The sequence below is a fragment of the Nomascus leucogenys genome, chromosome 2, assembly GCF_006542625.1.
Source record: "Nomascus leucogenys isolate Asia chromosome 2, Asia_NLE_v1, whole genome shotgun sequence".
Classification (NCBI taxonomy): domain Eukaryota; kingdom Metazoa; phylum Chordata; class Mammalia; order Primates; family Hylobatidae; genus Nomascus; species Nomascus leucogenys.
The window spans coordinates 18,747,350-18,772,585 of record NC_044382.1 but is presented as its reverse complement, the minus strand read 5'-3'; the positions used below and the strand labels follow the sequence as shown (position 1 = coordinate 18,772,585).

General features: G+C 43.1%; 1 protein-coding gene and 1 pseudogene across 1 annotated transcript in view; one reads left to right on the top strand and one right to left on the bottom strand.

The window, feature by feature from the left end:
- Positions 1 to 25,236, top strand: part of ADRA1B (adrenoceptor alpha 1B) — a 56,148-nt gene that overhangs the window by 26,246 nt on the left and 4,666 nt on the right. The gene's annotated exons all lie outside the window — the stretch shown is intronic.
- LOC100579610 lies at positions 7,384 to 8,389 on the bottom strand (annotated as a pseudogene).

The window sequence follows — 25,236 nt, the reverse complement described above, 5'->3', positions numbered from 1 at the left end:
ATACATAGAAAAAAACTGGAAGGTAATACCCCAAAAAGATGAAAACAGTTCCCCATAAAGTAGGGATATGAAATTAGGGATGGTAGTCAAAAAAAATTGTTCTTAACTTTTAAAAGAAAAAGTATTCATTTATTACATACATAATTAATAATTTGTAATGCTTTCTTTATTAAAATAAAAACATAAATTAGATCATCTTTGGGAGGCCAAGTTGGGTGGATCACCTGAGGTCAGGAGTTCGAGACCAGCCTGGCCAACATGGTGAAACCCTATCTCTACTAAAAATACAAAAATTAGCCTGGCGTGGTGGCGTGCACTTGTAATCTCAGCTACTCGGGAGGCTGAGGCAGGAGAATCACTTGAACTCAAGAGGCGGAGGTTGCAGTGAGGCGAGATTGCGCCACTGCACTCCAGCCTGGGTGACAGAGCAAGACTCTGTCTCAGAAAAAAATAAAATAAAAATAAATAAATTAGATCATCTCAGTGGAGGATAAAGGGAAATATAATACAGAACAAGTTTCGATGATATAAACTACCTAACTATAATGAGGTACTTTTTCTGTTTGTAAATTGAGCTCTCATATTCTCCCAGAGAAACAAACTTACCTCTTAAACTTTGCTTAGCTCTGAACTCTCTAGGGCCGAAAGTAAACCTACGGGGCCAGTTCCTCTAGTTTAAGACCCTGATGAAAGAATGCCAGACATGAATGTCCCTAACTCCACAGCTCCAACCTGATTAAAGATCTTTAGTCTGATGACTTCCACCCTGTGTAACCCATCAGCCTCTCTCCCTAACCAGATCTATCTAGGTAACGCCTCGAAATTCTTTTATGCTTTCTGTAGGCTGAGCCTCCGCTGAGACGATTGAGGATACTGTGTGTGACCTACTTAGGGGATTTCAGGGGTTGGGGAGAGATAGAGATTTGCTTTTCATTTGATTTTTTCCCAATCTTTTCTTCCTCAGATCATAGGAAGAAAAGATAAAATTTTAAAGGAACACAATGAAACATTTTCTCATTTTGTAACTAAACTTTTGTGATGATTTCCTTCCAATCAGTATATTGTTACCTGGGTGACTGACTGACTACTACAATCGGCTCTCATTCTCTCTCTCTCTGTCTCTCTCTCTCACACACACACACACACACAAACACACACACACACATTCTCACTCCCCAGTTTTATTCTTCTTGGTTCTCTCTTCCTTTAAAACCAATACCTCTTTACCATTCAATGAGGTACCTTACCCAAGATTTGCTCATTTATTTATATCACATCTTAGAGCGACCACTTTCACCTTTACGAACTCAGATTCTTAAAGTGGCAGGCCCTGTTTCCTTCTGAACCTTTCATGCAGAGTTTTTTTTGTTTTTTAACAAAACTCTTCTAAAGATACCAATTTACTCAGGATGCCCCAAGAACAAATGGCCCCATTTGTCACAGTGGAGAGCCGTGGCTATCAGCTTTCTCGCTGGCCACTGGCTCCCGGCCAGAGTATCGTGCTCCTGTGCTTTCGTTTATTACCTGTCTGACCATGGTGCAGTGTCCTGCAGGCTACTCATTATTCTAGATACAAATTCCATCCGCAGTGCCTTTTAAAGAATGATCTGAAGTAGCACAAGGTCTCTGTTAATCAGTTAATTATTGTACATCACACAGAGAAAGGCTAACACTTAGCCAAAGAAACATCAGAATGATGCTGTGAAACCTGGTCTCTTGACAGGCTGTGTTACCATTTTGTCAAAGGGCCCCTAATAAAAGATGATTGCTTGCTCATGACGAATGAATGAGAGAAACTAACAATGCCTTACAATTAGCACTCAGGGAACACAGCCACCATTTACCATGTGCCAGGCACTGTGCTAAGTGCCTCATATATGTTACCTCCTTCAATCCTTACCACAACCCTGGGGGAGATGGGGGGTGGGGGGAGAAGCTTGTTATTAGCCTACATTTACAGATATGGAAATTGAAATTCAGACAGTGAGAGGCTTGTAAAGATCACACAGCCAGATATCTATTAAGTACCTTCTCTGTCTCGAGTACTCTTCAAAGCACTGCAGATACAAGAGTGAAAAAAAGAGGCAAAGCCACTGCCTCCGTGAAGCTTTAGTCCTGAGGGGTGGGCATGGACAAATCGTACATATAAATCAGCATGTGATATCAGATAATTGCAGGTACTATAGAGGAAATAAGATGGAGTGGTGTGCTAGAGAGGAGCAAGGTGGTGATGATCAAGAAAAAGTATGAGCTGAACCTGAGGAAGCTGATTGAAAAAGAAAATAATTAATTTTAAGAAAAAAGAGGGCCGGGTGCGGTGGCTCACGCCTACAATCCCTGCACTTTGGGAAGCCAAGACGATCACTTGAGGTCAGGAATTTGAGAGCAGTCTGGCCAACGTGGTGAAACCCTGTCTCTACCAAAAATACAAAACTTAGCCAGGCATGGTGGCACGAAGGCTGAGTTGGGACAATTGCTTCAACCCGGGAGGTGGAGGTTGCAGTGAGCCCAGATTGCGCCATTGCACTCCAGCCTGGGCAACAGAGTGAGATTCTGTCTAAAAAATAAATAAATAAATAAAAATAAGAAAAGAAAAAAGAGAGAAAGCTGCTCGTTGAGATCATGGGCTGAAACTTGAGTGACTAGAAGGAGCCAGCCCTACAGGAATCTAGGGGAAAGCATTCCTGGCAGCAAGGACAGTAAATGCAAAGACCCTGAGATAGGAAAGCATTTGACATGAGTGACATGGAAAATGGCAGCCAGAGTGCTGGACTGCACAGAGGGAGGAGGAGAGAGGTGGCAGATGATGTCAGACAGGAAGGAAGCATGGATATCGTGTGAGGCCTTGTAGGTCATGATAGAAAGGTTAGCATTTTCTCTAAATGCTATTGAAAATCACGGGAGGGTTTTGGAAAGGGAAATAATGTAATCCGATTTCTGTTTTTAAAGACTTCATCGGGTAAGTGGAGAATGGATTGTAGAGGCTTAAGGGTAGAGACAGAGAGGTCAGTTGTGAGGCTGAGGCCGTGGTCCAGAAGAGATGATGGTAACTTTGGATTGCATTCTGTTCTTATCTATAAAAATCTAAACCATCCAGGAAAAAGCCTGATCCAGGATTTACAGAGAATTCCCTAGTAAATTGACATGAGACTTCTCCAGGATTTATCCCACCTCATGCTGAATGCATACAAACTCTATGACACTTATTTCTCTTTAAATAAACTTTTTATTGAAGTATGACATGCATACAGAAAAGAGCACCAATCAGAAGGGATGGCCGTGTCAGTATTCACAAAATGAACACATCCCAGTAAGCAGCACCCAAAATAAGAAAGAAAAGATTATCAGTACCCGCAAAGCCTCCCCATTTCTCCTTCCAGTCCATCTCTGGCATTCCAAGTGTGTGTCTGTCACGTGTTTTGCCAGAATGACATTCTGTAAATCCATATTGTCAGTCTTGCTTATCTCATGACCTCTTTTTCTAGACCAAAAGTTGCATGCCTTCTGCAATCAGAGATTTCTGATACCACCAGCCACGATTATTTGAATTTTGTATTCTGTGATGTATATTATGAAAACAATTTAAATTATAGTATAATATTGAACATGCTTAGATTCTATTGTGCCCTCTCTTAAGAATCAGAGCTCACACATAAACATGGCATAGATTCTGGAAAACCTGCAGGTTACCTTGTCTGGAATCATCTGGAAATCCAATGGCACAGAGTGTAGGATTATGAGACATGAGTTTGTAGCATAGAACAAAGACATGATTTCAGGGCTTTGTTCAGAAAACAAGACCCTGGTGAAGAACTTATATTTACTGAGCACTTATGACGTCCCTAGCACCGAGCTAGGTGTTTCAGTATGTTATCTTATTTAATCTTCACAACCCTTTGAGGATGGCATAATTCTCTCCATTGTACAAATAAGAAAACCATGGTTAGCTGGGTGCAGTGGCTCACATCTGTAATCCCAGCACTTTGGGAGGCCGAGGTGGACAGATCACCTGAGGTCAGGAGTTCAAGACCAGCCTGGCCAACATGGCGAAACCCTATCTCTACTAAATAATAGAAAAATTAGCCAGGTGTGGTGTGGATGCCTGTAATCCCAGCTAGTCCAGAGGCTGAGGCAGGGAGAATTGCTTGAATCCGAGAGGCAGAGGTTGCAATAACCCAAGATCGCACCACCACACTGTAGCCTGGGCAACAGAGCGAAACTCCATCTTAAAAAAAAAAAAAAAGAAAAAACCATGGCTCAGAAAGGTAAAATAACTGACCCAAGTTCTCAGGGCTTATAAGTGGCAGAGCTGAGCTTGCAACTAGCTCTGTCTGCCATGAAATCCCATGCTTATTTCACTCAACCTATGCAGCCTCTATAGCACTTTTTTTCATTTGATCTGCACGAAATAGATTGAAGTATTGGCCTCAATACTTGGTTGTTGCAATAAGCATCATTTCTTTTAATGGTTTCCCTTTTACATTCTTTTTTTCAATACACTGGCTTTCAAATTAATGCTAAAGCTATTCATAAATGAAATGGGGGACCTGGCTATGACTTTGCTTCTTTCCAGAAAGCAAAGGCTCTTTAAGCTTGATGACATTGAATGCTTGCTGTAAATCCAGGAAAGAAATGAATGAGCACAATTTAAGTCTCTCCAGCCTAGAGTCTGGCCACGTGAGGGACACGGGAGCTACATTGCATCACCATATTATCCGTTATTGAGAAAGGAGACAGCAATTAGCACAAAAATTTTGATGAACCACGTTCACATCTCTGGGAGAGGGATTCACATTCTCTGGCTTTCTGCAAGCTCTTCCAAGCTCAAGCTGTCCCTGGATTCTTTGGCTTTGCGTCATGAAGGGAATTGATTTGATCAATTACACTGCTGCTGTCTAATTAGTAAGCATGGCCACACTGGCCCATCGGTTTCACAGAGATTAAACTTGGAATCCTGACTGCAGACCAATTTTCACAGCTGAAAGTCTCTGTACCTTCATCCTCAATCCATACCAGTTCCCTAGAGTTAATCATAACAGGCCTTTGACCCAGGGCTGGAGGCATGTTCTCCAAGTCTGGACAACAGGGCTTCCAGAGTCCTCCTGCATTACAGCACAGATTATTTTGTGAAAGCTCCACAGGTTAAGAAGCTGGGCCTTTTCACACATGCTATGCACTGCCCTTCACAAAGCACTTTATGCTCACCCTTTCATTTGAGTTTCCTGGTATCTCAACAAGGAAAGAAAATATAACTCTCATTTCAACATGAAGAAAGGAACCTTCACAGAAATGATGATTCAAAGCCACAAAGCGTTTTTCAACAGAGATCAGTCATCATGTTTTCAAAAAGTAACTTTTATTGGGTTAGTTACGTTTTATTACAAGAAGTTATACACATGTTTTCATTGTAGAAAATTTAAAAGAATCAGAAAAACAAAAAAAAGATAATAAAAAGCCACCCCTTAAACATAACCACTGAAATGTTGAAAACATATTTATTCAGCCATTTTTCTATGGCATATCAAATGTACTATTTCGTAACCTATTCTTTGTCTCTTGACGTATTATGAACACGTTTCTAATCATATTCACTTAGTTAATTTTTACTGGTTGAATTGTATGTGTCATTAAGCCATTCACTTATGTTGAATATTTGGGGTTGTTTTTAGTTATGATAAATAATGATAAATAATGTGCCAATAAAATCCTTGTATCTAAAGAATAATAACATTTATTGAGTATTTTTTTTGTCTCAGATACTGTACTAAGTGTTTTACATGTATTATCTCATTTAACTCTTCCAAGAATCCTATGGATAAATAACATTATCTCCATTTTATAGATGAGGGAACTGAGTCCTAGAGAGAGGTTAAGTAACTTGCCCACAGTGACATAGATAATAAGTAGTGATGTTAAAATTTAATTCAAGTCAGCCTGACTGCAGAGCTAGCACACTTAACCACTAAGACAAATTCTTAAAATTGTAATTTCAGGAAAACTAAATATGTAAAACTGTAAGGCTTTTGAATCACCTTACTCAATTACCCTCCAGAAAGCATATTCCAATTTATACTCCCACCCTCAATGTATGAATGCCCATTCACTCACATCATCACCAACATGGGGTACTACTCAATTTGTATTGTTCATTAGGGAAAAATGAAGCCCAGTCTTCTGATAGCTCTTTCACGCTTTTAGAGCATGCATGCAACATGGTTCTTGATCAAAACAGTGATTTTCTCTAAATCAATGGCTCTTACCTTTTTTTGGTACCTGGGCGCTTTTGAAAATCTGAGGGAAGCTGTGAAACAGCTATGCAGAAAATGTACATATGCACATCAAATAACCTTTTATTTTTCAGTGGCTCACAAACACCATTAAGAACTTCTGGGCTTGCCAGACGATTGATGCATCAATAACATGAAAACTAAAATTAAAAGCAGGACTAATACACCCATTCTTCAAATGCTGGTCTTGCCAGATTGTTCTTTTAAACAATCCTGAAGCATAAGGAACCGGATCAGGAGACACTGGAATGAAACACCCAGGCACTATAACAGTGTATTTGCCATGTGGTAGGAGGTACTAGGTCAAGACTCTCTCCTGAGGTCATGCTGTCCTCCACTAAGATCAGCAAGATCTCAGAGCAGATGGACCGGCCGGCACCAGCCTTGCCTCCATTTGTGCACTTCAGCAACCTCAGAAGAATAAGTATTGGATTCTCTTGCCAAATGCACTTCTTCACACGCTGGCGTTTTTCATTATCTCCCGTTGCATCCTGCTCCTTTATGGCTTGCAAAGCCTCGTCCCAGATAAGTCAAACCTCCACCAACCCTACCCACTCCCCTCCTGTCACAAGCAGTGGATCAGGGCAAGCAGGGAAGAGAGAGTGAGGTCCAGGGCCTCGCCTGTCCATCTGCTCTGAATGCTGTTGTGCCAGGCAGATCTTTCTGTGAGCCCTCCTTGACCAGAGCACGTGCTCCCTGGGAGGAATGGGGCAGTTTTTTGCAATGATCCATCAGGGAAGTTTTTTGTAATAATCCATTGAGGCTCAGTGACATTTCAGGATTAGGGGTGAAACATCTGGTTCCAGCTTGCAAGGAAGGAGATGGACAGAGGAATTAGCAAGCTTAAGTGATCTGCCCTTTTGGGTGACCCTAGTGGAGAATTTTTTCTTTTTTTGGCTGAGCACAGGGGACTTTATTGATAGTACATGACAAGGTGGGGCTCCCTAGGCCCCTCCTTCTTCAGGGGGTCTGTATGGAAACTATCAGGAGGGGAGAGTCTCAGTGTCGTGGGGGACTGAGTGTGGCAGGGACTCCCCATCAGTGAGGGCTTCTCTCTTCCTCCCATGCTCTCGCTGGGGCTGGTTGTCCAGGAGTGTTACTCCTTGGAGGCCATGTGGGCCATGAGGTCCACCACCCTGTTTCTGTAGCCAAATTCATTGTCATACCAGGAAATGAGCTTGACAAAATGGTCATTGAGGGCAATGCCGGCCCCAGCATCAAAGGTGGAGGAGTGGGTGTCTCTGTTGAAGTCGGAGGAGAAAACCTGGTGCTCAGTGTTGCCCCAGATGCCCTTTGGGGGGCCCTCTGATGCTCACTTCCCCACCTTCTTGATGTCATCATATTTGGCAGGATTTTCCAGATGGCAGGTGAGGTCCATGACTGACACATTGGTGATGGGGACACAGAAGCCCATGTCAGTGAGCTTCTTGTTCAGCTTAGAGATGACCCCTGCCCACAGCCTTGTCAGTGCCAGTAGAGGCAGAGGTGACGTTCTAGAGAACCCCGCAGCCGTCACACCACAGTTTCCCAGAGAGGCCATCCACAATCTTCTGGATGGCAGTGATGGCGTGGACTGTGTTCTTGAATCTTCCCACAATACCAAAGTTGTCATGGATGACCTTGCCCAGGGGCACTAAGCAGTTGGTGGTGCAGGAGGCATAGTTGATGATATTGAGTCTGTTGTCATACTTCTTGTGGTTCATGCCCATCACGAACATGGGGGCGTCAGCAGAGGGGGCAGAAATGATCACCCTTTTAGCTCCTCCCTGCAAGTCAGCCCCAGCCTCCTCCATGGTGAAAGACGCTGGTGGACTTCACAACATATTCAGCGCCAGCATCGCCCTATTTGATTTTGGAGGGATCTTGCTCCTGGAAGATGGTGATGGGATTTCCATTGATGACAAGCTTCCCTTTCTCAGCCTTGACAGTGCCGTGGAATTTGCCATGGGTGGAATCATACTTGAACATGTAAACCATGTAGTTGAGGTCAATAAAGGGTCATTAATGGCCACAATATCCACTTTACTAGAGTCAAAAGCCGCCCTGGTGAGCAGATGCCCAACACGTCCAAATCCGTTGACTCCAGCCTTCACCTTCACCATGGTGTCTCGGGGATGCGGCTGGCAATGCACAAGAAGATGCCACTGTCTGTCGAACGGGAGGAGCAGAGAGCCCCTAGTGGAGAATTTAGCACAGTCTGGATGGATAGACCAGACCACTGTGAGACAGGGGCAAAGAATGCAGTCTGCTCCTTGGGCTGGAACCTGAGCTGCCCTGGCCTGGCTACCCACCCATAGCCACCTTTGGGGTCTCACTGTGCACAAAACCACCTCATCCTAGTCAGAAATATGGAGCAGAGTGGTGAGGGGAACAAGGGCTGTTGTGCCCTTTTATTGTCTGGCTTAGTTCTATCTTTTCATCCCTACTTATATTTTCTATCCTTTGAAAACTCACTCTTTGCTCTAGCCTCTCACTTTTGTTCTTGGCATTGCTCATCCACAGATCATGGAAGGATTTGTGAGTTAGGCATCTCTTCTCCCTCCACCTTCTTGGAGGCCCAGAACTTACTTTCACAAGGTCTGGAGATGGCAAAAGGATGACTTTTCAATTCTAAATTACTATAGTTTCTCCTGGATTTGGCTGGGAAAATGAGTCATCTGAAAGCTAGTGTATTCACAGTCAAACGCTTATCCCCTGCACTTTCCAGTCCCCTGTGTAATCTGCTACACTTTCTTAAATTGCCTTTTGGTACAGGAGGCCCTTCTTATTCTTGGGGGATATGTTTCAAGACCCCAGGGGATGCCTAAAACCATAGATAGTACCTAACCCTATATACACTATGTTTTTCCTGTGCACACATATCTACAATAAAGCTTAATTTATTAATTAGGCACAGTATGAGATTAAGAATAATAATAATAAAATAGAATGATTGTAACAATATACTGTAATAAAAGCTATCTGAATGTGGTCTCACTTGCTCTCTCAAAACATCTTATTGTATGTAATATTTTTGGACTGCAGTTGACCTCAAGTAACTGAAAGCATGGATGGCGAAAGTGTGGATAATGGGGAAACTACTGTCCTTGGCTTTCAAGTGGCCTGGCTCACCAGGTTAAAACAGCAGCATGTGGGAGAGCAGGAGCTCATGGGTCGTACTGAGATAGCTCCATGACTGAGCAAATTACTTCTCTTATGAGTGTCGATTTCAACATCTGTAAAATGGGGGCAGTTAATTGCATCTCCCACATAGAATTGTTTTGGGTATGAATGAGAGGTGCATGTTAGGGGTTATTACAGTGCTTGCCACCTATAAGCTCTCTGTACATGATAACTACTCTTATTGTCATTGTTATTGTTATAAAATTCAGATCCCCACCATCTTCTGTATTTTTCTTTGAATTTTGTCATAAAGACAGAGTCAATTTCTAATTATTGTGAGAATCAGCACACATTCTCCACCTTCTCTGTAATCAGGACACTGTGTAAGAAGCCAGGCCTCCCCTCTCAAGAGCTGAATAACCTTCTTACGTTACAGGCTTTCCAAAACACACTTGCTCTGTTGCAGTTACGCAGAGGATATGCTATTTCCTGCCCTTCCAGCTCCTATGTCCTCAAAACATGTGAATATGGAATCACTTTTATAGGAACATTCTTTGAAAATGACAATGTCAAGAACTGGGTGTGGTGGCTCACATCTGTAATCCCAGCACTTTGGGAGGCCAAGGCAGGTGGATCACCTGAGGTCGGAAATTCGAGACTAGCCTGGCCAAGATGGCAAAACCCCATCTCTACTAAAAATACAAAATTAGCTGGGAGTGATAGTGCACACCTGTAATCCCAGCTACTTGGGAGACTAAGGCAGGAGAATCAGTTGAACCTAGGAGGCGGAGTTTGCAGCTACTCGGGAGACTGAGGCAGGAGAATCACTTAAACCTGGGAGGCGGAGGTTGCAATGAGCCAATCATGCCACTGCACTCTAGCCTGGGCAACAGAATAAGACTGTCTCAGAAAAATAAAAAATAAAAAAAAAGATAGTGGCAATGTCAAACAATGCCTCCTTTCCAAACTATCCCCACCACACATCTCTCCAACCCTGCGTGTAACCAGCATCTCCCCATCTTCTTCTAGACACCCCCACACTGAATGTTCCAAGGGAGTCACAAGTCTCCAGTCTGTGGCAATCAGCACTGGGGTGTGGAAGGGCCAGTAGCTCTGGGTCAGGCCTCAAATTGAAGCCTGTCTCTACCACTGTGTAATCTTGAGCAAATTCCTTAATCAGGCTGAGCTGTCATTGTTTCATCTATAAAATGGGCTAATAATTATACCCACCTCATAGGCTTGTGAGGACTGAATAATTAGTGAAATCTGCTTGCTTCCTGAATCAGTGTTAATCTCCTTGATCAAATGCAGGCATCTAAGAGATGTTCAATACAGACTTGCTGTGAAGGGGAGCGAAGCTCGGGGACCTCCTGCTGAGGGCGATAGTCCAGAACCTATGCCAAATTGAGAATGGAGCATTTATCTATGTGAAAAGAGCTGGTGAAAAAAAAAAAGAAAGAAAATGAAAGCTATTTTCTACCATCACCATTCCCAACTCTCTCTCCCCGGCTGCCTGTCAACAAGGCTGACACCAAAGCCGCCAGAAGACAGGACAGAAATCCTCGCCTGAAAAGAGACATAAGAAAAGTGACAAAAGACATTTATATGAATTTGGAACTCCTGGAGCAAACTGGGAGGGAAATGGAGAGGAGCAGAGATGGGAATGGACAAGGAGGGGGTCAGGGAAATCTGCATCAATATTTCTCCTCCATGCTTGGTGTCTGAATCAGCTCTGGCTGCTGTAACAAGATACCTTAGACCAGGTGGCTTATCAACAACAGAAATTTATTCCTCACAGTTCTGGAGGCTGGAAGTCCGAGATCAGGGTGCTGGTATGGTCAGGTTCTGGTGAGGGCTCTCTTCCGAGTTGCAGACAGATGCCTTCCTGTTGTGGCCTTACATGGGAGAAAGATGGGGAGGAAGCTCTCTGGGGTCTCTTTTATAAGGGTATGAATCCCATTCATGACGGCTCCACCCTCGTGACCTAATTACCTCCCAAAGGCCCCACCTCCTGATAACATCACATGGCAGAATAGGACTTCAACAAATGGATTTTAGGAGGACAATCACTCCATTGCACTTGGTATGGGCGATTTTTCTCTTATGGAATCATTGCCTCTGTGTGGTGCAAACAGAGGAGGCCACCAAGGGAAATGGAGCCCATGAGTCAGGAGAGGCCACAAGGAAGGTAGTGTCCTTGCCCCACAACAGGAATCAGGACACTCCAAGGGAGGGCTTTGAACTTCCAGGGTTATGGGAAAGGGATACGGGGGATAATCTCACCTAACTTTCAAGGAGTAGGAAGGCCTCCTCCACCTGGCATCCAGGCTACCATATGTAGCCAGCACAGGCAATAATACTGAACACATTCAGACCTTTTATCATTGAGATTCTCAGAAAACATTCTTGTATGGCCACAGTAAGCCCACCCAGCTGGGTGTCCTACAGGACATCTTCAAGTTGTACTGCTACCTGGAAGGTTTCCCCGCTGTAAGGAGTCTTCGAGGGCTGGAATTTCGGGGTCATTTATGGCATGCCGGTAGACCTAGACTGAGAAGCAAGATAAGGGTTCATCTTGCTGGAACCTGGAGAGTGGCATGCATTCAGCAGCAAAGACTAATCATTTAATTATACAATATTTATGATGCCAGGCAATGTGCTTAGCCTTCAGGATACAGAAAGACAAGAAAGGGCTCTGGTGAGAAGACAAGACACCCTGGAGATGGTGTGCCAGCATCATTCACTCTGTATTGGAGAAGTCCTGAGGGCTGCGGGTGTCAAAGAAGGTATGAGTCCCAGATGTGGCCTCCTCAGGGAGGAATGTGTCCCAGACTGAGCCAAACAAGCGAGAGGTGACACAGAGCCATCCAGGGGTCCAGACATAACCTTAACCTCCCATATCAGTTTGGATGCAGGAAAAGTTTTGATGCCCACCAGCCAAAGGACAGAACAAAGGGATGAGTCAGAAAGAAGAGGGCAGGGAAATCAGCGAACAGCTGCTGAGAGGAGAGATGAAAGGGACTGCATGGAGCCTAATGGCCTAAGTGGCCCAATCTCAGTGTTTTACCATGTGATTCCCCAAGGCTGGAAATTGTCCCTGTTCTCTTGTAGAGCCTTTCATCCTAAGACACCTGTGCCTCTCTGCCAGCCGGCAGGTTCATCTACTGCTTAGGAAGGAAGGATCCACTGTTGTGTGTCCTGTTTGTCCTAGGCTCAAAGAAACTCTGGCTGGAGAAATACCTGCACCTTTTTCCCTAATTTCCATTCTACCTCTAAAGGCTGAACACAAGGCTAAGAGTCAGAGAAGGAGGGGGCCCTGGTAGCTAATGCAACCCCCTTGTTTTGTACATGGAGAAACTGGAGCCCAGAAAGGCCATAACCCAGCTTGAAGGTCTACCAGCTACTAGCCCTCTTCTAGCTCTTTTCCCATCCCTATATTTTTGACCTTTGTCTCTCCCTCAATCTTTCTCTTTCTCTCTCTGTCTCTCTCTCTCTTTCTCTCTCTCTCTCTCTCTGTCTCTGATTACCAAAGAAATATTTTAGGCCAGGCATAATGGCTCCTGCGTGTAATCCCAGCATTTTGGGAGGCTGAGGCAGGAGGATCACTTGAGCCCAAGGTTTTGAGACCAGCCTGGGCAACATAGGGGAGATCCCATCTCTACAAAAAAGTTTTCAGTTGGCCAGGCCTGGTGACACTGAGTAGTCCCAGCTACTCAGAAGACTGAGGCAGGAGAATCGCTTGAGCCCAGGAGTTTGAGGCTGCAGCAAACTATGATCACATCACTGCACTCCAGCCTGGATGACAGGGGGAGACCTTTTTCAAAGCAAACAAACAACAAAAATGTTCATTGCAAAAAGAATTTTAAATACAAAGTGAAAATGTTCACATAAACACATTCCAGAGATAACAGCTATGAACAGTTTGGTGTATACTCACCCAGATTTCCAAATTTTATTTTTTTGTTGGCTGTAAGTATACCAAAACACACACACAGAGGTTTTTTTTAATAGAAATCCAAAGCATTCTAAGCATTCTTTCCTGAAATTTGCTTTTTTGCTACTTAATTTCGTTATGGACATCATCCCATTGTTGACAGCTTACCATTTTAATAAATGTATGGTTTTTCATTATGTAAATGCTACATGGTTTATTTCACAATCCCCTATTGTTAAAAATTTAAATTATTCCCTATTTGTGGAAAGCATTACTGCAATTTTTTATACCTTCATCTTTGGTCTCTTTCAAGAATACTTATGTAGGCTAAATTCCTGAATGTCAAATACTTAGATCAAAAGGCATGCTCATTTTAATTTCATTAGATAATGTCAGTTTTCCACCCAAAATTTACATCTCCGCCCAGAATGTATGACAATGTCTGTTTTCCCACACACTTGCCAAATTGAGCATAAGCACTTTTTAAAATATCTTCCACAAAAATATACCTAAAATATTTTAATATTTTGCTTTTTTTTTCCTGAGACAGGGTCTCGCTCTGTCACCCAGGCTGGAGTGCAATGGTGCAATCTCGGCTCACTGCCACCTCCACCTCCCAGGTTCAAGCAATTCTCCTGCTTCAGCCTCTCAGGTAGTTGGGATTACAGGCGTGCACCACCACGCCCAGCTAATTTTGTATTTTTAGTAGAGATGGGGTTTCACCATGTTGGTCAGGCTGGTCTCAAACTCCAGACCTCAAGTGATCCGCCCGCCTTGGCCTCCCAAAATGCTGGAATTACAGGTGTAAGCCACCGTCACCAGCCTTATTTTGCTGCTTTTTAATTTACATTATTTATTTTGTAAAGAAATTTCAGGCCAGGCATGGTGGCTCACTCCCATAATCCCAGCACTTTGAAAGACTGAAGTGGGCAGATCACTTGAGCCCAGGAGTTCGAGACCAGCTGGGGCAACATGGTGAAACTCCATCTCTACCAAAAAAATACAAAAATTAGCTGGGTGCCATGGTGCGCACCTGTAGTTCAGCAACTCTGGAAGCTGAGGTGGGAGGATCACTTGAGCCCAGGAGGTGGAGGCTGCAGTGAGCTGAGATCATGCCACTGTGCTCCAATCTGGGCAATAGAGTGAGAGACTCTGTCTCTAAAAAAAAAAAAAAAATTTATATTTTCCATTAATTCATTGGGTGTCAATTATACTTACTCTTCTTATTTGTTTATTCGTATGATTTAGTTTTCTGTTGAGTTTTCTCTTATTTATTTGAAAGAGAGCTTTGTGTATTAGAAATATCATTCCTTGGCCAGGCTCATGCCTGTAATCCCAGCAATTTGGGAGGCCAAGGCGGGCGGATCACCTGAGGTGAGGAGTTCGAGACAAGCCTGGTCAACATGGCGAAACTTCGTCTCTACTACAAATACAAAAAATTAGCTTGGCATGGTGGCAGGCGCCTGGATTCCCAGCAACTTGAGGCCAGAGAATCACTTGAACCCGGGAGGCGAAGGTTGCAGTGAGCCAAGATCACGCCATTGCACTCCAGCCTGGGCAACAAGAGCAAAACCCTATCTCAAAAAGAAAGAAAAAAGAAAAGAAAAGAAATATCATTCCTTTTACTGTCATTTGAATTACACATATTTCCCTCAACTCTTCTTTTGTTTTTGAAGTTTGCAGCCTTATAAAAATGTCTAGACAAATTCATCAATACATTTACTTACAGATCCTGGACTTTTAGCTGTGCTTAAAATGGTCTTTCCTATTTCATACTTATAAAAATATGTACCTATATTCTCTTCTAATAGATATGTACCTATATCCTCTTCTAACAATTTTTCTATACTTAAGATATTGGATCTAAGTTTATTTTAATGTAAGAAATAAAGTAGAGATCCAGCCTTATTTCTTTCTTAAATAGCTATCCTGTTGCCCCAACTTACAGTCTGTTTTTTCCCACCACTTACAGTCTGTTTTCTCCCACAAGCATTGAAATGGCATATAAAATTCTCATGGATATTTGGTTCTCTTTCTAAACTATGTAATTTCATTGATCTTTCTTCTGCCTTTTTCTGCACTTCCTGCCCTAGGATTTTTTTAATTACTATGATTCTATGATAGGTTTTAATATTTATAGAGCTGAGTTTACCCATTTTCCTCATACCCACTCTTGCCATTCCTCTTTATGTCCGTTGATCTGGATATTTTTCTCATGGTTATTCTTCCAAATTCCATATTCTTCCATAAATTTGGTTTTGGATTATTTAGCTCTCCACACAACAACAACAACAAAAACCTGTTGGGATTTTAATTAGACTCTTTTGAATTTTCAGATTAAATTTGGGGAAAACGGAAGTTATCTTGGATAGAGACTTCCTATACAAAAGCAATCTATGTATCTTCATTTATAGATGTCTTCTTTTATGACCCTTTATAAAGTTTTATCACTTCTTCATGGTAAGTCCCACCAATGCTCAGTTTCTAAAAGTGTTCTGCAGGGAAATTACTATTTCCAATGAGGTCAAAGCATGGAACAAATTCAGTCTGGCATCAAAGATGGAAGCTTAGTGCTGCAGAAACCATTTCATCCCGTCTGCTTTCAACTCCGGGCTTAAGCCAAAAGGTAGCTCCCCTTCTGGAAGTTGGAATGGGTCAATCAGTTAATCAGTGGTAATCAATGGGCACTGACCGCATGCCCAGGCCTGTGCTAGAAGGGCAAGACACAAACCTCATCTTTAAGGAGCTTTTACAGTCCCCAAAGAGTTAAGAGGCACACCCCCTAACAATGGCATTTTATATTAACCCATGTACTATGGACTCTCTTTGATGGTAAATCAAAAAGAAGAAGTCTGGAGCAGTCAGGAAGGATTTTGGGAGGAGATGGAAACTGAGCTGGGTGTTGGCACATGAATGTCATTTAGGTAAGTAAAGAAGAGAAAGGAATCAAATACAGGCAACAACCGTTTATTCAGCACCTATTATGAACTCGATACTGAGTTAGGCACATGAAAAGGAGGTAATGTTCTCAACAAGTATTTTTACACATTCACTATAACACAAGCTCTGTGTTGGATGCTAGAGAAACCAAGACAAGTAAGATTGACCCTGGCCTTAAGGAGCTTGTGAACAAGAAAGACAAACCCTTAAATAAGTTCAACTGTTAGATGGACATCTGTAGAGAGAAGAGCAGAGACTCTTAATCTGGGGACTGTGTACTTCCTGGACATCCATGGATGAGATTCAGCAGGACTGTGAGCCCCTGAAATTACATGGCACTGAATTATCTGCTTAACCAGTATTGTCAAGTTAAAAGTGACACAAAATTCCTGGCTTCTAGATACTTGCATTTTAATAGCCAGATAAAATATATGTGAAGATATCATTACTTCCAGGAGTTGTCATTTGTAGAAGCAAAATAATATTAATTTTAATAAAATTTTTAAAAATGTAAAAAAAAAACCATTACGAAAAACCTAAGTACCTAGTTCTGGCTTTCCCCACCCTAGAAGTATTCTCAGAGTTTGGAAATAATATTGCATATTATGGAAACTAATTTGAGGCCAGGAAGATTAGCGTTTCAATCATAACTCTACCACTTAATATCTGTGTCATATTGGGTGAGTTCCATACACTCATGGCTTCCATTTCCACATTTGTAAATTGGGAGTTACAGAACCCAAGGCGTTACACGAGGCACCCTCATGCCTATTGTGAAGATGAAAATACTAATAGGTCGGGTGTGTAAGTCATCTGGATCTTAGCGGGTCTTCTCGGGCTGTTCATTCCTTCCTTCTGCTTTCACACTTCAGAGGAAAGTGGTTATGAGAAGAAAGAATTGGAGCCAGGCCTGGAAAGGATGGAGAGAAAAGGGCATCTCAGACCAGTGCAGACAGCATGAATAAAGGGAAAGGGGCCAGAAAAGTCAATGCTCTTGCAGAGAATCAGTCCGTTGCAGCCACGTTGAATAGGTCTTATATTCTAACCTAAGCAGTTTGAACTTTATCCTATAAACTAGAGGAGTCACTGGAGGATTGGGGCCAAGGGAGTCAACCCCATAGTGAGGTGGCTCTCAGCCCAGCCTTTGCTCACCCATGAATCCCAAGATACACACAAAAACAGTTCTTAAAAGTAAAATTGTAATGCGGGCTAAGGCAATACTTCTCACCTCAGGATCTTGTTAAAAAGTAGATTTTGAACTGAACATGGGGACACCTGCCTGTAGTTCCAACTACTCAGGAGGCTGAAGCAGGAGGATCGCTTGAACCCAGCGATCAAGGCCAGTCTGGCCTGGGCAACATAGCAAGTTCAGAGCCAGCCTGGGCAACATAGCAAGACCCTAGCTCTTAAAAAAAATAAAAGCAGATTCTGATGCACTGGATCAGAGAGTCTGCATTTCTAACCAGCACTCAGGTGCTGCTTATCCATGAACCTCATTTTGCATAGCCAGAGGCTAATGTATTTTGGTTTTACTATTTTTATCACTATGATTCATGCAACACCTGTTGGCTGAGTGCCTTTCGCGTGTCAGGCACTGTACTAGGTAGGCCTTGGGCAGAGAAAGAAGAGTCAGACATGAACTCTCTTTTCTAGTCATTCACACTCTAATCAGAGGAGATGAGATATAAACCTAAGCAATTGTAATCCAAGGTCGAAAGGAATAAATGCCACATTTTAGTTTCAGAAAAAATGCTTTGACAATTCAGTGTTCCCAGTTAAGGGAGAAATTCTCCTTTTCCTTATTATTAAACGAGTAAAAACCCACACTTCAAAATTGGATTTTAATTACAGTCCACTACATACTGGGCATGTGACCTTGTTAACCTCTTAAGCCTTAATTTCCTCCTCTGCAAAATGAAATACATAGTAGCAGGGCTGTTGGAGAATTACAATAGAGAATGTTTGTAAATGTGGTACCTTAATAACTGGTTTGGGAATGGAGTTGTTGCAAAAGGTGGCTCTGGTTATTATTGTTTTCAGCATTTGTTTTAAAACTTAACACAGCTCTGTTGGCCGAAAGATATTGTATTCATTGGACAAGTTTATGATCTCATTCCAGGGTTAAGTGGCAAATAAAAATGGAAAAACCTTGAAGGGAATTTCCAAATCCAAGGAAACCTTCTTTTACACAGCTGGTGCTGAAAGAAGCAGCAACTATTGTAAATTTTTCCAGTTTTTACTGGACCAAATTGTTTCAGCTGAGGAGATGTGGTTTGGCTGACCGTGTAGCCAAATGCCCCTAATAAGAGCCACACTGCAAAGGAGTTCCACTCCATTTACAAGAGCATCAAAACAGTTTCTCCACCCACTGACTCCCCTGAGGTCATTGGCTTGTTTGACACTGACTGTGAAATAAATCAAATCAAATTTATAATCCCAGAGTCCCAGAATGTCAGGGCCCAGAGGCATGTTAGAAACCACCCCGCCCATGGCTGGCATTTTGTGGACCAGATAAACGATGCTTTAGGTCCCCACGCCACACTGCAGTCTCTGAGCCCGCTCATTGCCTCATTTCTTCAGCCAATATTGAGTGAAGGCCAATGGATTTAAGAATATGTAAAGTCAGCACTTTGGGAGGCCAAGGTGAGGTTAGAAGTTCAAGACCAGCCTGGTCAACATGACGAAACCCTGTCTCTACCAAAAAATACAAAAATTAGCCGGGCATGGTGGCACGCACTATAGTCCCAGCTACTCAGGAAGCTGAGGCAGGAGAATCACTTGAACCTGGGAGGTGGAAGTTGCAGTGAGCCAAGATCACACCACTGTGCTCCAGCCTGTGCAACAGAGTGAGACCCTGTCTCAAAGAAAAAAGAATATGTAAAGAATAAAAAGATTCCTCCATTTATGCCCCACAATAAAGAGATAGGGACAAGGGACCACAGGCACATCAAGAACTAACGAGGCGGCTGCTGGGGGCTTAGTAACAAAAGATTTCATTTAAAAACTGTCTTTCTCAGGGACCTCAGACTGGTGCTGCCATCTGTCTGAGTGGTGCTGCCATCCATCTGATTTCATTTCATACCTCTCAAATCATCAGATTTCATTTTCATTTCAAATCTCTCAAATCATCTCATTTCATTTTAAACCTGTCTCTCACCTGTGAGGGACCTCGCCCTGGTGCTGCCATCTACCCATTTCTTCATCTGTAAAATAGGGATAATCCCACCCTGCTCAGGGAGCTGTTGTCGGGATTAAAGGAAATAGGAGCTAAAAAAGTTGGCAGCACATAACAAGGACCTAATATGCACAGCATCTTTTGGCTTGTTTTTCAGCTTTTTTTTTTTTTTTTTTTTTTTTTTGAGACAAGGTCTCACTCTGTTGCCCAGGCTGGAATGCAGTGATGCAATCATAGCTCACTTCAGCCTCAACCTCCTGAGCTCAAGCAATCCTCCCACCTCAGCCTCCCGAGTAGCTGGTCTACAGGTGTGGGGGCCACCACACCTGGCTATTTTTTTTTTCTTTTTGGCTTGTTTGGTTTTTAGCTTTTATTTCTTCTTTTTCTTTTCTTTCTTTCTTTTTTTTTTTTTTTTTTGAGACAACATCTGTGTTGCCCAGGTTGTTCTCAAACTCCTGGACTCATGCGGTCCTCCTGCTTCAGCCTTCCAAAGTCCTAGGATTATAGCCATGAGCCATTGCACCTGGCCTTTTAGCTTTTAGATAACATTCATTGGATTTTCCCCAGTTACAGAAGGAATTTGTGTTCATGGAGAACATTTTGGAAAACACCGAAAAGCACAGAGAAGGAAAATTCACCATAATTCCCCCACATTCAAAGATAAGCACAGTTGACATTCCAGTACACGCCCTCCCAGACCTTTCTATACATGAGCATTATGTTGAGACTTGGCAGTGAATAAACAAAAAAAAGTATATATACATTGTATATATATATATATATCCACACACATAAGTATGTATATTTTGTTTTCCTATGAGCTGCATTGTGGTGATTAAGAGCCTCTGTCACAGCTGCCTGGATTTAAATTCTAACTCTATTACCTACTAGCTCTGTGGCCTCGGGCAACTTACCTATCAAATTTGAGTTTCTGTTCCCCCATGTGTAAGAATCATGGCCCCCAGGCCAGCAATGCAGGTTGGACACAGTCATCAAGAATTGTTGTAAATGACAGTATGAATGGTGCCTTCTAGAGCACAGTCATGAGGGACTGCCTTGGAAACAGTGGCTGTTGAAGGAGTAACTGGCCCAGCAGCAGTTAAGCACTTAGCCCATCGCCTGGCACAGAGTCAGAGCTTGTTAAATGGTAGCTACTATTCTACAGACATGCCCTGAGGTTTTGATGAGTGGCCCTGAGGTTCACGGAGGGTTGAGACCTCCACTGTTCATTGTTTACTGTTCAGATTTGTTGAATGGCACCTTAAGGATGACCTGCTGGGGCCATGTCCAGCCAAGAAATGTTTCTCCTTGTGTATATCCTGCTCAATGTGAGCCTTTGATCCTTGCACTTCTCAGTCCCTCTAAATTGCCCTTGGGCACTCAAAGACTAAGTGACGTGGGTGGGCTCATGGCAACATCTGTTCCTCGATTTATCCCTCCTCCCCTCACCACCCCACCCCAGAAAAAAAGAATAAAATAATAGAAATGCCTCCCACATGTGGTTTCCCAGGGCTGCATCTACACAGCAGGTAAAATTCACTGTGGATTTGGGGGGTGTGCAAGATTGAAATGACATCTAGAGATAGCACAAGAAACTGTGAGTCACATATTCAGTCAGTCCACACTGAGCAAGTATCTATTCAGCACCTACTACGTGTGCCAGGTCCTGGGCTCTCCAGAGACAAAGTGGTTCCCTGTTCACTTCTCTTTCAATCCTTTAGGCTCCTCAGAGAGGAGTGCCTCTCAGTTTAGGGCCAAAATGTCTTCAGCACCTCTCAACCACTGCTAATCTCCCTTTCTGAGAAACAGGGAGCAGGCCCCACAGTCTGGAGCTATCCAGGAGGTACAAACATTGTTTTGTCTTCATCTTATTTTCTCCACCATGATGTTTTATTTATAGTAAATGATGCAAGTTTTAAAATAGTGATAGAAAGCTTCCTTCAAAAGAATTGAGATACCAAAAGCTAACTGACGCAAAGAAAAGTGCTAAGTAAATGGTGGTCCAGGTGGCAGAATGAATGCTTAGCAAGCTTTAGACCTGGGATAGGTGAGTCTCAATCCTTTGAGGGTTACTGATCCCTTTGAGACCATGATGACAGCCATGGACTCTCACCAAGAAAATATAGGAATGTTGCCCACAATTTTAGCAGGTTCAGGAACCACGTGTAGCCCATAATTCAGCTGGTATTGGAAAGAGCAGTAGGGTAAGTCTCAATCCCCAGACAGCACATAGACCTCATCCTCTTCACCCCCTTCCTCATCTTGGTAGCAGTGGTACTGGTGGTAACAGCAGTGCTGGCAGTTGTAATAGTAGCAGCGCTCAAAGCAGTCATCATAGCTATACTTATTGAGTGCTTTCAATGTGCCAGGTACTTACCAAGCCTGAGTTCACCTCATCTGTACAGAAAAGAATTATTACCCTCCCCATTTTCCAGGAAACCAAGCCTCACCAAACTTAAGGATCTTCTCCAAGGTCACCCAGCTGAGAATGCCAGGGCTAGGGTTTGAACCCAGATCTACCTACCGGTGATGTTTGAGCAGGTCCTTAACCACTAAACTCCACTGCCTCAATAAATATTTGCTGAAGAAAATTAATGGCAACTTGAAAAGGTCTTGGTGGCCACTCTGCCATTCACCAGGTGAGTGACCTTGAGTGAGTCACTCCCCTCACGCTCACTGACCCTCCATTAAGGAAGGAGGCTTCCCAGGCCTGGTGAGCCATGATTCCAAGAGGCAGAGCAAGGAGCATCAGGAACATTCCATGAGCAAGGGAAGTGGAGGCAGGCTCAGGGCCAGGCTCGGGAACATGCACAGGGGGTTAGTGGGATTTTTAAAGAGCCAAGCGCAGCCTTGACTTCCAGCACAGTGTGTCCAGGCCTTCCAGGAACCCACAATTCCTGTTGTATTTAGTCCCCTCTCCCGGCAGCTTCATCCACCACACTCTCCTCCAGTGACAGGTCTGTTTGGCTGCCCAGGGGAAACGATCCCTGTCACACATCTTACACGCCTAACAGGCTCAGCATCTTGTTACTTAACGACAGCTTCTTGGTTTGCACCAAGGCAGGCCAGTGCAGCAAACAGGACCCCCCTAATCCCAGCAGCTACCGTGCTGGCAGAGGAAGAAGGAGAAAGGAGGGGGCCGAAAAATTTCTGCAATCTGTGGCAGCCTGGCGGTCCAGTCCCTGACCCACACTGCCCCGCTGTGGTGAGAGTCTAGGGAAGCAGGCACGCCCCAGCAGGGATGGGCAAGGCTTTGATCTCTGACTTCATGAGGACTCTTAATTTTTTGTTGTTGTTGTTGTTTTTTTTTTTGTTTTTTTGAGACAGCCCAGGCTGTAGAGCAATGGAGCAATCTCAGCTCACTGCAACTTCCACCTCCTGGGTTCAAGCGAGCATTCTGGCTAATTTTTGTATGTTTAGTAAAGACAGAGTTTTACCATGTTGGCAAGGCTGGTCTCAAACTCCTGACCTCAGGTAATCTGCCCGCCTCGGCCTCCCAAAGTGCTGGATTACGGGTGTGAGCCACCATACCCAGCCAGAACTCTGAATTTTAAGGCTGAAAAAGACCCAGCTCACACCACTCAATTAAAGAAGGAAAACAGGCACAAAATTGGAAAGCAGTTCACCCAAAATGACACATGTAGTAAAATAGGTCCCAAATATGTTTCCTAAAATTAGATTTCCAGCCCAATCAGGGATTTACAGGGACAATAATTAGTATTTGGTTAATTACTACTCATGCAGAGTTGACTGAGTGACAGACACCTGGGATCCAGAGTGCTCATAAGGACTCTACATATTTTTACCTTGCTTAATCTTCACAACAATCAGAGAGGTCGGTACTATTATTAGCCCATCTTACTGATGAGGAACTAAGGCTTAGGGACAGTATGAAACTGGCCCAAGGTCACATGGCCACAGCCAGGATTCTATCCCAGGGTGTCCCATTCCAATAAAAAAGGGGACTCCCTGTCAGAAGTCACTGAGGACTCGTTCAGGGTGCCCTCCTTTGCAGGAGGACCAGATAAAATGAAGTGCAAATGGAACAAGAGGGCAAGATCAGTGTTCACCTACCAAACAAGTGAGGATTAAAAAGGCTGAAAGAGCCCAGAGCTGGGGAGTTGTGGGGAAAATGTCAGATTCAGGCACAGCTGATAGGTGGGTAAATTAGTACAACCAGTTCAAAAGGCAATCTGGCTGTCAGGGCTTAAATGTGGAAATGACCCAGTGATTCCTCATGTGGAATTTATTGCACAGAAACACCCAAATGTGCATGAAAAAGTGAATGAATGTGGCTTTTCATCACTGCGGTCCATAATAGCCAAAAATTGGAAATCAGCTATAGAGAAGGCATTAAATAAAACTACCATCTATCCGGACAGTAGGATGTAATGCAGCCCTTGTGGGGTGGGGAGAGAAGTGAAATAGCACCACGTACTTTGACAAGGAAATATCTTTTACATACTCTAAGCAAAGAGAGCAATTTGGGGAAAGGTATGTGGAGTATGACCCCATTTTTTAAAATCTGGAAGGATTCCAAATAAAACTGTTAACTCTGATCCCTTCTGCTTAAGTGGAGCATTTTTACTCTAGACTTAACAGATTTTTTGTAATACGCATTTTTTAAATTCAGCATGTATTACTTTTGAAATAAAAAAAAATACAAATCTTGAGGGGAAAAGAAAAGAAATGAAGATATAGCTCCTTTCCAGAAGGAATTTACAGTCCGGGTGATGAACTAGGATTCAGCCAGCCCTGGGATGGCTTAACATGAAAAAGCAAATAATAAAATAACAAAATACGATCTGCTTTTATGAATTCTATGGGGTGCAGAATAAATAAGTCCATCTGAGTTGGGTGGGGCTAATGAGAGCTGAGTTCCTGGAAAAGAATGGGCCAGGATATAAAGTATATTTAGAAAATGGTCACTATTTATTATTTTCAAGATGCCAGACTCTGTGTCAAGTATTTTACATGGATATTTTCATGTATTCACAGTAACTCTATGACATAGATATTGTCCCCATTTTACAGATGGGAAAATGGAAGCTGAGATGGCTAATTAACCCTTCTAAAGCTGAACAGCCAATAACTCAAGAGAGGTTTCAATACGGGTCTGTGTCATCCCAAGTTCTGGGTTCCAGCCACTTGACCACACTGCCTAATCAGCCAAGGGCAAAGAATGGCCCTTGGCTGCTTCTTCTCAGAGGAATAAACAGTGTAACAAGCCCAAACCCAAAATGTGGCAGTAAATGCCCATGAGAAAAGTTGGCATCACCCCCTCACCTTTGGCTGAACACTTCTCAAGGCCACGGTCCTTGGAGGGTACATTGTAAGGAAAAAAGGCAAAAATCTAGCCCATCATTGTTCCTGACAAGGTGCTTCCAGTGTGATGAACATGAAGAACAACCAAAAAACGTACGCCACGCGGACACAGGGGGAAAGTGAAATTTATGCCCCCTTCCTAATGCTCCATTTGTTCTGTTGAATGGCCTCTTAGCTGCCATTGTGCAACACCACACTCCAAACTCATCTCTGCATTCCCACAGCTTGTCCTCATGCCTAGCACTTCGCAGGAGCTTAGTGTTTGTGGAATGGATGAATGAATGAACAAATGAATGAACATATAAAAATTTTAATAACTATGACTATCATATACTGGTCTCTTGATCCAAAAAAATGGGACCAACCTTCCTCACTGGTACCTTCCGATTGTAATTATTAAATAAGCTAGTGGTGTGAAGAGTTAGCAGAGGACCTGCAGAGCACACACACAAGATAAATGCTGGCTATGATGA